General features: G+C 50.4%; 1 long non-coding RNA gene across 2 annotated transcripts; it reads right to left on the reverse strand.

Annotated features, from left to right (window-relative positions):
• Positions 1 to 423: 423 nt before the first annotated feature.
• LOC148004766 (uncharacterized) lies at positions 424 to 10,828 on the reverse strand. Of its 2 annotated transcripts, XR_015625493.1 has the most exons (3): positions 10,670 to 10,828; positions 5,827 to 5,979; positions 424 to 1,826 (listed from the first exon to the last, which is right to left on the reverse strand). It is a non-coding gene; the product is annotated as an uncharacterized LOC148004766 (long non-coding RNA). The 2 variants fall into 2 exon arrangements; XR_015625492.1 differs by lacking the exon at positions 5,827 to 5,979.
• Positions 10,829 to 11,115: the final 287 nt, after the last annotated feature.

Genomic DNA, 11,115 nt, shown 5'->3' on the forward strand with positions numbered 1-11,115 from the left:
CCCCAATGGCCAGTTATGGAAGCTAGGAAATGAGACCAGAGAAGGACCCTGATACCACTTTGTCACATCCTAGTTTTGATTTAAAAAGATCTCCCTAGGGCTCTGTGGAAGTTTTGTCTGCATTTGCTGGGTAACTGCTCCACCCTTGTTGAGCTGGACTGGGGTAGATGCTGTGATCCAAGTGAGAACAGAGATGCCTGTCGCTGGGACAGGGGCCTAGCCTCCCTGAGCTGCCTTAGAACAAGTAGGGACTTTGGAGAAGTGAAGATACAAGAGGAGCTTGAGGCAAACCAGGAACCATCATGGAGAACAGGGAGTTTCAGAGTCATTAACTCAGGAGAGCTCAGTGAGGCCTTGTATGGCTGTCAGGCTTTCAGCTGATACTTAGATCTAGTGAATTAACACAAAAATGTGAATCTTTAATCTTTTCAAAGCCTACTTTTAATGATAGTTCTTAAATGCTTTAACCTTCCTTCTAGCTTACCACCCACCAGAGATAGTGGGAAAGAAAGAATATGGGGAGTGGACCTGTTTAGAAAGGTTCTTTGGAGCAACTCCTATCTGTGTTGTCTGGAAACCAGCAGTTCAGTGCACAGGTCAGCAGCGGCAGCTCGATGCACTTGCAAATGCTTCATGGACACACACCAGAAGTAGAGTAGGGATATTACACATCAGTGGTGACACTCCTAGCAGAGACGGCCAGGCCTTAGCGTCAACACAAGTCAGCGAGACGACCAGGGCCAACAGGAACACCAGGAAAAGTTCTCGGCTGCACCCCTCTCAGGGATTCGAAGATGAGCGAAGATGTGAGCTCCATAAGCGTTCACAGCTAGTTCTATGGGCAAGCCTAGCTCAACCCCCGTCACTGCACATCAAATCCTTTTTATACCCTCCAAACATCATGTGTCCTCCACGTGTCTTGCCTCAGCATGTGTGTCTGTCTCAGCTGCCAATCAATCAGAGTCCAAAGAAGCGTCAAGAAGCCGCAGCACAGCACCAGAAGGGTGTTTTGGTTTTTTTTTTGTTTTTTGTTTTTTTGTTTTTTTGGTGCATTTCTTTCTGTGGAGCCCCAACAAATGTAGCTCAACTATGCAGTGTAAGGTGAACCAATACATGTGTATTGTTATGGAAGAATCCTTCATCACGTGTCCTTTCACATGCTTGCTTTAGCAGAACATGCTTTCACCTGTCTCAGCAAAATGTTCCTTCATGTGTTTGCCCCAGCAAAACACCATCTGACCCTAAGTTTCCACTTCAGAAACATCTTTAGAGTTACACATCTCAAGAGACTAACCAAGTGTAGTCCTTTTTATCCTTCCAAAGCATCCCCTGAAGTCTCAGCGAAGCCCACAGTGGTACTTCTGCAAATCCTAGAGACAGCAGTGCTTCCAAAGCCCCCTATGTGTCTGTAAGAGCAAGTTTGGATGACACCTCCACTTGGAAGCCCCCTCCTCATGTCGCTCACTTTTTTTTTCTTTTTTTTCGGAGCTGGGGAAAGAACCTAGGGCCTTGCACTTGCTAGGCAAGTGCTCTGCCACTGAGCTAAATCCCCAACCCCATGTCGCTCACTTTTAAGGATTACTCTGTGTGAGAGTCTGCTTTGAGCACCTCTCCTGTGTCCATGCAGCATCAGGCTCCGGTTTTGTGTCGTCTGATACTCAGACCAGTTATGGACTCTGTTAGTTACTGCTGTAAAGAATACCTGGCCAGTTTATGAGAGGAAGGTTAGTTTTGAGGGTGCAGTCCACCATGGTAGGGTAGGCTTGGCCATTTGAGCTACTCTTGGCTAGGGCATCCAGAGCATGAAGTGGCTGATCATGATGCATCTGTAGTCAGGAAGCAAAGAGAGATCAGGAATGGTACTCGGGTTGTTTTTTCTCTAGTCAGGAACCCCAGACATGAGATGATAGCACCCACGTTCACGGCAGGTCATTCCTCCTCAGCTAAACTTATCTGGAAACATCCTCACAGACACACTTAGAAATGTATCTTCTGAGAGATTCTAAGTCTTGTCAAGTTGACTGTGGAGCAAGTAGAATGGTTCCACCACGCAGCAACTGGGAAGGTTAAATGGATTCAGAAACCCTCATTTCTGAGAATGGTAGGCATTTCATCGGCTCCCAACCTGATTCCTATCCTGCAACATGTGACCCTGGCACCCCACATTAGAGTCGTGACCCCTAGTCACATAGCACAGAGCACAGAGTTCTCTAAATGGGATGACCCAGAGGGTTTAGCCAATGAGCTTCCCTTCCCAGGCATTCCTTCCTGCAAAAGATTTTAATCTCTGGTGCACCCTGAACAAATGGTCTGCACTCATTTTCCACATTGGAGAATGAATAAACAATATGAACAAGCAAGGACTGCCTCTTTCTCATCGAGAACCACTGTGGAGGGAAGCCACCATCATACAGAGCCATACACCTAAGTCTCCTGCAGAAGGCCCCTCTGCCCTCTGCACTCCCAGACACTCACCCTCTGAGCTAAGCCAGAGTTCCTCCTCCCTTCTGGCCTTGGGGCTTGTAGCCAGCCCTGACTCCTCCAACTTCCCAGGAGCATCTGGGTGTCTGGGACTTAGGGAACCCCAGCTTCAGCCTCAGCCTGAGTTGTCAGTTCTCACCTGGGCTGGGACCCTCATCTTCCGATGCATCCACCCACCCCTGAGAGGCTGACATTCAGTGGACCAGTCACTCCACGCAGCCTTTGGAAGAGATCCAGGGATATGGGGAGGGGGTGCACAAATGTGAGAGGAATGGTCTGCCAGCCATAAAATAACATGCTGTTTCAGAGAAAGCCTCTTTTATAAGTAGGAAGATGCTCTAAAATAACAGCAAAAGCATAATGTAGCAAATACCCCAAGCAGTAGCACGCTTTTTATTATGAAACACAATACAGTGTACGTTACTGTATGCACCATACATCATATGATGGACAGGTGGGGTTATTTATATGAACATCAACACACACACACACACACACACACACACTCAGGGATGCGTTTGCTATGTCACAGTTTTACTACTGTCAAAGAATTTTTCAGCTCCATTATAATCTTAATGTAGGTCTATAGGTTGATAACGTTATAAAGTGGTACCTGTTTATGTTAGAAACTGGTAGGGAAAACAATCATTCTTACCCCTGAGGAGCCTGCACACCACAGAGGGGGAAAGACCATGACAAAATAAATAACAATGCCCACATCTGACAAGTGATGAAAAGAAGCTGAGAGAAAGGACAGTGTCTACAGAGGCCGGGAGGGAGCAGTCAGGGAGAAGGGATATTTCAGAAAGTCCTACAGAGGTGAAGGAGAGGCCCACATGATCACCTAAGCTAGAGGTTCCAGACAGAAGGAATCAGGTTCACAGAGGCCCCAAGACAGGAGTACAGTGGAAAGACAAGCCCATCGTAAGAGAAGGGGTCAGCCAAGTGACAAGGAGTGGGTGATTCAGGCATTGCAAACCATTGTGAAGAATTTTCCTTTGCTCAGATAGAGAAGCTGAGCTACCGGAGGACGGAAATAGTGACCCATCCCATTTCCACTTTAGGAGGAGTTCTCTGTCTGGTGAGTTGAGAAAGAGGGCCAGAGTGGAATAAGAAAGACCTGTTATAGACTATCTCAAGAATGTGGGTAGGCAAGGACCCTGGTGCAGGCAGGCTGCCGGCCATGCAGGGCTGAGACTGACCTATATCCAGGTGAGGGGGTGATAAAGGTGATGAGAAGAGGGTTGTGAGGGGCAGAACAGAGGAAGGATGCCTCTGGAGTCTCTAGTCCAAGTCACTGGGAAGATGGGAAAGCCTAGAAGAGGGGAGGCGGGTCAGAATCTCACTTGGGCATATTCTGCTTGACTTATTCCCCAAGCTAGCCAGTGATTGCATGCAAGGGGCTGGGCTTCCAGAGAGAGGCTAGGCCAGATAAACAGAACTGGGAGTTATCCATCGTATTTGCCGTTCAGGGGAGCTGGCCAAGGGCTGGCACTGAGGCTGGACAGCATCTAGAGGTGAGATAGGACATGGGGGTGGGGGTGGGGGTGGAGGAGAATGACAGATGAAGAACTTTGGTGTCCCCAGAGGAGGATGTGACTGTCAGGTAAAGTAAGATTGGAGAAAGGGCCACTGGGGCAGCAAGCAGCCTTTGTTGATCTTCTGTGTGGAATAAGAGGATCTAGTAGGAATGGGTCAAAGTGGGATGACGGACAGAACCTGAGGAAACAAAATGGCCACATTTTCTATCGAACAATCCTGCAGATACAACACGAAGAAGGCAATAAGCATGTTGCTGAGGTCCAGAGATGGCTTCTGATGAAGGGAGAAATACTAACGTCCCCCATATTGGCAGGAAGGATGTCGTGATGCCAGAGAGAACTAAGAGGCAAGCAGCATGGTAGGCTGGAGGGGCTGGGCATACCCAGGCATACAGGAAGAAAGAATTACGTAGGGGAGAAAGGACAAAGGAGGGAAGGGCTCATGCTTGAGGTTGACAAGGCTAAGCTGAGGTAGGGGCAGGGTAAGAGATGTAGCCCTGAACTAGGTGAGATAAACAGAAAAGAAAAAAAAACAAAAACAAAAACAAAAAAACAGAGTTGGGGTCAAGGACAGTAGCAAGTGAAAAGTCCGATGTGGATGTGTCGGTGGCTGCTGGTGGCTGAAGACCCTCCCTCCCCTCCCATAGCAATTGCATCTTGCCAGCACGCTTGGACTGCACCTCCCAACACTTCTTTCAGTTGGCCCTAGCTCCCCAGTTGGAAGCCAGCTCTGTGGCACGGGTACACGTGGAATTTGTTTACCGCCTTCTGCACCATTCCTCATTCCTACAATGTCGACATCTGATGGCTGAGCTCCAAGCAACAGAACAACAGCGGGCCAAGGCTTCCTGGCTTTCCTGTGTAGCCCTTTGGTTGTCTTGGGAAGCCCATAGCCCTTCTCAGAACACTGGTCAGACACTCATCAGACAAAGCAATGAGATTGTGAGGAAAATGACTACATTGACGTAGTAAAATGTTGAGTTGTGATCTAACAGCAAACACATACACTCCCTTCTTGTTGCATTGGAGAATAATCCAACACTGGGTCAGGTGACTGCCCAACTTTTAAAATAATGGTGAGGCTGAACCATACTCTGCAGCAGGCATGTGATGAAGAGTATCTGGGATTTCTGGTGACGAGTCTTCTGTTTGTGACCAGATCCACTCTGCACGTCCTTGGGTCTGATATATCTAGCAGGTAGGAGAGAAACAGCATTCTCCGAAAGCCTAAATGTGGGGCTACCCATCAGCTAAGGCTGCTGCAGGAGATTGAGCTGAAGTCCTTTCTCTTTATTTAAAGCTCTCGGTTCTGGCATGGGCACGTCACAGTACCTTGCCCTGTACTGTAACAGAGGCAGATGCTGTACAGCCCTTTGATCACCTTGCTCTAGATAGCACACCCAAACTCGGCATTCAGCATTGAGGCCCCCATCCAGCGTGGGGCTCAAAAGAGCATCACCTCATCCCTGCTTCCACCCCATCCCTGCTTTCATCCTGCTGGCCTTCCCAACACCCCGCCCTGTCTGAGCCTCAGCAAAGCCACCTGTTTCCTGTCCTTGGCCTGGGCAGGCCTGTGCCCTGGCCTCACCCATGTCCTGACTGGCTGACAGATCCACAGCTGCAGCCTCCCCTCCCTGCTCAGCCTGTCCAGCCACACCCGAACCAACGCCAACCTGGCAGCTCTCTGACTCCAGGGAGCAGGAATGAGCCTGGAGGACTTGGGTCACAGGACTCCAGGAGGGGTGAGCTGGAACTGACTGGTCTAGCAGCAGCCAGGCCCTTTGAAAAGGGAGGGCCCACTCACCCAAACCAGCCAGGAGTGGAAATTTCAAGAGCATGACAGGAGCTGCCATTGTCCTGGGGAACGTGTGGGTGCAGCTTTCCACACACTGCTTCCTTGAACCTTCTCACAGTCACATGAGCTAGAGGGGGGCCTCTTCATGTCAAACCCTGCAAGCTGAAGTTCAGAGAAGTTGTGTCATCCAGAGGGTGTCACACAGTAAGCAAGAATAATCGTTATCTCCTCTTAGAACAGGGGCCAGAGCTAAGTGAGAACGCCCCTTTCCTGATTAGGCAAGAGGAGGCCCAGAACTCACTCCCATTAGGGTGGCCTCATCAAATAGTCTCCTGCTGAGTCAGCTAAATAAGAGGCCTTGAGTAAAAAAGGGGCAAGGCTGGAACCTCCAGGGAGACTGCCTTTCATTCTGAGAGGCAGAGGGAGGGCCAGGGATGTGGTGCTGAACAAAAGACGGGCCACATTTGGGCTTCAATCAATGCAGGCTTTTCTGCTCAACCTGGCCCTCTCCTGAGGAAGAGAGGAAAGCTGGTGTGTATGAGGAGGCTTCTCAAGCGCTTAGACTTGTCCCACTTGAACTGGACAGACAAAAGTCCCATCAACCCATGGAAGGGAAAGAGAGGATCTCAGATTTCTTGAGTGCTCCCGATAACTGGGGAAGGCAGCCCTGGGCAGTGGATGGACCTCATCTGTAAAGGAAGACCCTAATTCCTACAGCAGTATCTCTGAGGCTATTTAGACTCTGCATCATGGGGAAGAGCCATGCAGCACCCATTACAGGTCTCCTTGCTTCCAGTACTGGAGCTCTGAGGAGGAAGGTCCAGATAGAGTGTGGTTCACATCCTGAAAAATGGGCTGAGACCTGGGGGAGGCTAGATCCAGCCTTACGTATAGGTCTACAGTGGCAGCCCCTGTCCTGCCTCTCACCTTCAGGGCAGAGTTTGCTCCAACCAGATATGAGGCCCAGTCTGGTATCTGAACCAAGAGTCAAGGGTCTCAAGTCTCTCAGAGGCAACTGTGCTGGCCTTTTGGCCCACCTTACAGGATTTTGTTCCTGCTCTCAAGGCTCTGTGTCACCAGTCAGCAGCAAGCTTAAGCATCACTCTGCTCTTACAGAGAAGAGTGACCTTTGTGACTGAAACTGCAGCTCACTTGTTGGGAGGTTAAAAGAGCCGGAAGTATGATGAGCCTCCTCTCTGAGATTGCCTGGGCAGTGGGTCAGGCCCCAGAACCTCCTGGGAACAAACAGATCTGCGTTATCAGCAGAGGTGGAATTGTCAAGGAGCCCCTTCAGATAAGTGACTCCAGGCCCAGAGGTGGTGTCATTTCCAACTTAACAATGGGAGTAAATAAGGGGAGTGTTTTCCCAGAAGGGTTAGCAGCTGAACTATGAAAGGAGTGAGCTTCTGTCAGCCTTGGGGACTTCTTTCACACAGCACTCATTAGCTGAGTCCTTGGATCTGAACCTCTAAGAAGGTACCATCTCCTACCTGGTCTGCATGGCTATTACATCTAGAAGTGGCAGGTGAGATACCCCTGTGAGTTCCTGGTGAACGCTGACTGACACTACCCTCTTCTGCAGACATCCAGACCTGGTCATGGGGTTTATCACAGATGCCAGCCTGCTGGGGTGGTGAATAGGAGGCCAGAAAGGATTGAGACTAGGTGGCTGAAGATGCTGAAAGAAGTCTTCTGGATAACAAATAACAACAGTCCCTAAACCCTCTGGGCAGGGGTGCCAGCCTTCAGTGCCTGGTTTAGAAAACACCGAGGCTGGGTGCTCACACTGCTCAGACGGAAGCCAGTGCCTGATGCATTTGCATCTCTCACTGCAGGTACAGGGGTAGAGGCCGTGAAAGGAGCATAAGACGCCAGTCAGAGCTCCCAGGCCCTACACCTCTGGCCTCTTCACTGGCTAACAATGACCGCTGTTAATCTCAGCATTCAGAAGCAGAGACAAGTGGATCTTTATGAGTTTGAGACTATCCCTGCTGATTGATCTACATAGTGAGACTGGAGAGAGAGAGAGAGAGAGAGAGAGAGAGAGAGAGAGAGAGAGAGAGAGAGAGAGAGCACAGAGACAGAGTCCAATCCAAGTGGGAAAAATGCATGAAGAAAGAAAACAAAACAAGATGGCAGGTACATGGCAAGGGATGATGAGGTGGGATGATGGGGTGATGGGGTGGGGTGATGGGGTGGGATGATGTGGTGATGGGGTGACAGGGTGGGATGAGGGAGTGAAATGATGGAGTGGGATGATAGGGTGGGATGATGGGGTGATGGGGTGAGATGATGGGGTGGGGTGATGGGTAGATGAGATGGGATGGTGGGGTGATAGGTGGGTGTTGGGGATTGGCTCTAATGCTTTGATTTAATTGGGAATCTGTGTTGTCCAAATGGTGAAGATCTTGTTCTCAATTGGTTTTTGATCTATCAATAAAGATGGCAGCTGCTAATGGCTAAGTGATCGAAGAGATAGGGAAGGACCCTAGGCTAGGAACTGAGAAGGGAAAAGGCAGAGAATTGCCATGACGTGGTGGAGACAGATCAGACTTAGAGCTTCAGGAGAGAGAGCCAACGAGCCACGTAAGAATTCAGGTGGGTGAGAGGCCACTGGCCACTCCCGGATTGGGCCTGGGGTAGCAAAGGGTTAGAACTGCCCAGCCTTTGAACCAGCCAAGGCATTTTAAAATTAACTTGTGCGCGGGTGTGCGCGTGCACGTGTGTGACTTTCGTTCTCGGATCCAAAGATTCTCTGGGCAGGTTGCTGAGAGCACGACCCACCGGGAGCACAAAGCGGGGTAGCCCAGACTCACCGCCACAGGTGGATGATGGGATGGAGAGAAATGAGGTGGAGGAAAACAGGAAACTTTGCTCCTGCCTGGCTCACACATCCACTGGGCACTGATCTCCTTTCTGACAAGTGACTGAGCACCTACTATGTGCAAGGTCTTCACTTCAATCACTTATTTCTTTCCACAGTGCAGCAGAAGAGGGTGTGGCCATCTTCCTGCTGTTGATGAAATGCCTGAGGACCCAGGAGGTGAGTTACTTGAAGCCAGACAGGGGAAGCAGAGCAGGGAGCAACCTCTGCTTGATCCCAGAGCCTTGTCCTCTTTAGTCTCGTCAGCTCAAAGGCCTGGCTGACAGGACCTTCATGAGGGTGGCTCCTGGGGCCTTACCTCTGTTCCTGACACAGTACACCTTCCTCAATGAATGCGAGGTGACTGGGAGGACAGGGTTAGGGTAGGTGGTGGAGAGAACTACTTTTCTTCACTAATGGAAGGAGAGGAAGGACAGAGGCCACAGATCCATTCCGAAGAGATTGTGCTTTGGTCCCATCGGACTGGTGGCAGATATATGCTTGTGACCTCAGATGTGTATTTCCCAGCTAGGGAAATGAGGAGAGAATGAGGTTCAGTGTGTGAGGGGCCAATTTGGATCTGCCAGCATGGCTACCGTGACAGATGCTTGCTTCCCAACCTTCACTGGCTCTGTGGATGGCTGCTCTCAGGGACAATGTCTAGGAACTTGAGCCCCACCCCAGAGATTCTGCAATTAGTTGAATTGGAATGGGGCACAGGCAAACAAAATACATTAAAATTCTAATTTTACGCCTAGCAACTCTGATTGACCTTCAAAATTGTGACCCACCGCAGGCCCAGCCTCCCACTGCAGGGGAAAAGAGAAAACATTTATTAGGCACCACTGTGTGCTGTCTTCTGCCCCACAGCATCAGGTGAATTACCAAGCCACTGTTACTAAGAATGTTACTAGCCATGAAAGGAATTCAAATCTGATTTTGAAATTCCTGTTCCCCCACCCTGACACACAGCGCCAGCCCTTTCAGGGTCTCCTGGGTGGGATCTCCTGGACTTGTCCCATTCCAACGGGGAAAGCTCTCCCCACTGTTAGGTCCCTATGCTCAATATGCCAGTGACACTAACAATGTCCTAATGGCAGTCTGGGCTCAGCTCAGGATGGACTCTGACCAGGCAAACAGAAGGATTGTTACTGAAGGTCAGCATTCCTAGAAACCTTGTAAAGAGGGTTTCTGGTTCTCAGGAAAAAGCCATTACTTTCTTATCTGCCTCCTCCAGCCCCCTCCAGCTCCCCACCTCCAGGCAGGCATCTAGTTCCCTATTAACCCAAACAAGTTTGTCACAGATCAAAGCCCTGCGATCATCCCCACAGGGTTCCAGCTCTCAGGCCCCCTCCTGGCAACTACCTGCCCTCTTTAAAGCTGGCAAGACTCGGGGTTGGGGATTTAGCTCAGTGGTAGAGCTCTTGCCTAGCAAGTGCAAGGCCCTGGGTTCCGTCCCCAGCTCCGGGGGGGGGGGGGGGGGGGGACAAAAACAAAAAAACCAAAAACTGGCAAGACTCCCATGCCCCTTGGCTCTCCTCTTTGACCCAGGAGAGATAGCCTTGGCAGTTTGGGTTAGCTTTTCCTTTCTACCAAGGAGTGACTGGTTCAGTGGTTTCTCTGTGCCCTCTCTTACATCTGACCTGGACAGACAGCGGTCTCCATCCTCCCTAAAGGAGCGATACCCCTTTTAATCAAACCAAATGCCGATGTGAGCCTCCTCTCAGAGCTACCTACTCTGTCTCTCTTACTCACTGGATCAACAAGGAAAGTTGTGCCAGTCCATCAAGCAGCCTTCCGGTGTGCTTTTGGGTGCCCCACCACATCATCTTGGGCATCTCTCTGACATGTTTCAGCCCACATGGTACATTCAACTTCCTAATTTTCACGACCTTAAAGCCCGTCAATACATAGGCAAATAGTCTGAGATATCCACCACCCCCCACCCCGCACTGGTGCCCTTCTATCTAGACCTCCTGACACACTCACCAGATTCTCCTCACAAAAGCCACGCCTCCTCCAAAGAACAACCTGGACCTGGAACCTGGGCTGACACCCCTTTCAACCTTAATTTAGACGATGCAGCACCGCCAGGGCACCTCCTCAGCCCGACCCTCTGGGGGTACCACCCAAAGCTCACCCACTGGCACGGTCCCCTGGCTCCACCCCCTCACCCTAACTCCTCCCCTCTGCCTCTGGCAGCTGCTGAACAGCTGGCCTTCATCCCCTCAGGGAAATGGCCGGCCCTCCTGGCTTACTCCAGGGCTGAATTCTCCCAGGTAGAAACACATCTTAGTCCTGTCTCCAACGACCTGTCTAACATCACGTAAGAGTTCAGTTGCCTCACCCAGGGTCATAGCCTCACCCGGCATGGCCTGTGTGTTATTCTTTCCTCTCAGCCCCAAGGAAAAGGAAAGTCTGGAGAGCTACCATGC

Source organism: Rattus norvegicus, chromosome 7, assembly GCF_021556685.1.
Source record: "Rattus norvegicus strain SHRSP/BbbUtx chromosome 7, alternate assembly SHRSP_T2T, whole genome shotgun sequence".
Lineage (NCBI taxonomy): Eukaryota > Metazoa > Chordata > Mammalia > Rodentia > Muridae > Rattus > Rattus norvegicus.